Below are 2,509 nucleotides of genomic sequence, written 5' to 3'. Positions count from 1 at the left end.
TGTGCCCATGAGTCATGCACACATGCATATAAGTTCTTTGGTTAATCTGTTTCCACCCATGCACCTATCCCCACTCTTCCTCTGAGAACGTTCATTCTCTTCCATGCTTCTAAGTCTCTAGATCTATTTTGTTCATTAGTTTATTATATTCTTGAGAGTCCACATATGAGTGAGATCATTTATTATTGTCTTTCTCTGACTGGCTCATTTCACTTAGCATAATACTCTCCAGGTCTATCCATGCTGTCCCAAAAGGCAAGAAATCCCTCTTTCCCACAGCTGTGTATAGTATTCCATCATGTAAATGTACCACAGCCTTTTCATCCACTCATCTACTGATGAGCATTTGGGCTGTTTACAGATCTTAGCTATTGTAATAGTGCTGCTATGAACATAGGGGTACATATGTACTTTCTGACTGGTGTCTTGAGTTTTTCAATATATACTCCAAGACATGGGGTCACTGGGCTAAATGGCAGTTCCATTTTTAAATTTTTGAGGATACTCCATACTTTTTTCCTTAGTGGTTGCACCAATCTGCATTCGCACCAGCAGTGTACCAGGGTTCCCTTTTCTCCACATTCTCCCCAGCACTTGCCATTTGTTGATTTGTTGATGGTAGCCATTCTGACAGGTGTGAGGTGATGTATCATTGTGGCTTTAATTTGCATCTCTCTAATGATAGTGAATTTTTTCATATGTCTTTTGCCATCTGTATGTCTACATTGCAGAAGTGTCTATTCAGGTCTTTGTCCATTTTTAATTGGATTATTTGTCTTCCTTTTGTTAAATTGTATGAGATCTTAATATATTTGGCAAATTAGCCTCTTATCAGATACATCCTTGGCAAATATGTTCTCCTATAATGTGAGGTTCTTTTGTATTTTGAGAATGATTTCTTTTGCCATGCAGAAGCTTTTAAATTTGATGTAATCCCCTTTGTTTATTTTTTCTTTTGTCTCTTGCCCTAGGAGATGTATCAGTGAACATTTCACTACATGAGATGTCTGTGACTTTACTGCTTATGTTTTCTTCCAGCATTTTTATGGTTTCAAGATTAATGTTTAAATCGTTTATCCATTTTGAGTTTAACCTCCTGTATGGTGTAAGTTGGTTGTCTAGTTTCATTTTTTGGCATGTAACTGTCCAATTTTCCCAGCATCATTTATTGAAGAGACTGTCTTTACTCTACTGAATGCTCTTGCCACCTTTGTCAAATATTAACTGACCATAATTGCGTGGGTCTATTTTCCGGGTCTCTGTTCTTATCCATTGACCTATATGTCTGTTGTAGACCAATACCAGGTTTTTCTTCATTGGAATGGCTTTGTAGTAGAGTTTGATATCCGGTAAAGTCATTCCTCCCACTCTGTTCTTTTTCAAGATGGATGTGGCTATTTGGGGTCTTTTTTGGTTCCATATAAATTTTTGGCATATTTGTTCTAGCTCTGTGAATTATGCTGTTGGTATTTTAACAGGAATTGTATTGAATCTATAAATTGGTTTGGGTGCTGTGGACATTTTAATGATATTAATTCTTCCAATCCATGAGCATGGTATATTCTTTCACTTGTTTATATCTTTCTCTATTTTTTTTTTTTTCCAGTGCCCTGTAGTTTTCTGAGTTAAGGTCTTTTACAGCCTTGGTTAAGTTTATTCCTAGGTATCTTATTTTTTTAGTTGCAATGGTGAATGGTATTGTTTTTTTGTGTGTGTTTTATTGGTTTTTCTTTCTGAGAATTCATTGTTGTTGTATAAAAATGCCATCAATTTCTGGATGTTAATTTTGTATCCAGCTACCTTGCCAAATTCATTAATCAAGTCTAGTAGTAGTTTGATGGAGTCTTAGGGATTTCTATGTACAATATCATGTCATCCGCAAATAATGATAGTTTTACTTCCTCATTTCCAGTTTGGATACCCTTTATGTGTTCTTCCTGTATGATGACTGTGACAAGCACTTCCAATATTATGTTGAATAAGAGTGGTGAAAGTCGACATCCTTGTATTGTTCTTGTTTTTAAGGGAAATGGTTTTAGTTTTTGACCATTGAGTACTATGTTGACTGTAGGTTTCTATATATGGTCTTTATTATGTTGAGGTATGATCCCTCTATTCCCACTTTGCTGAGAGTTTTTATCAAAAATGGGTGCTAGATTTTTTCTCTCTCAATATATCTTCTTTTTAAGCAGTCCTTTTACCATTTCTTGCAGTGCTAGTTTGGTGGTACTGAACTCCTTTAGCCATCTTTTATTTGGGAAGCTCTTTATTTCACCTTCAATTTTAAATGATAGCCTTGCTAGATAAAGCAGTCTTTGTTTTATGTTCTTGCTTTTCATTACTTAGAGAACTTCAAGCCACTCCTTTTGGCCTGAAGTGTTTCCATTGAGAAATCTGCTGTCAACCTTATGGGGGTTCCCTTGTAGGACACTGCTTGTCTCTCTTTCTTGCAACCTTTAATATTCTCTCTTTGTCCTTGACATTTGCCAGTTTAATTATGATGTGTCTC

Source organism: Miniopterus natalensis, chromosome X (assembly GCF_054644295.1).
Source record: "Miniopterus natalensis isolate mMinNat1 chromosome X, mMinNat1.hap1, whole genome shotgun sequence".
Lineage (NCBI taxonomy): Eukaryota > Metazoa > Chordata > Mammalia > Chiroptera > Miniopteridae > Miniopterus > Miniopterus natalensis.
Note: the sequence above shows the minus strand (reverse complement) of the source record.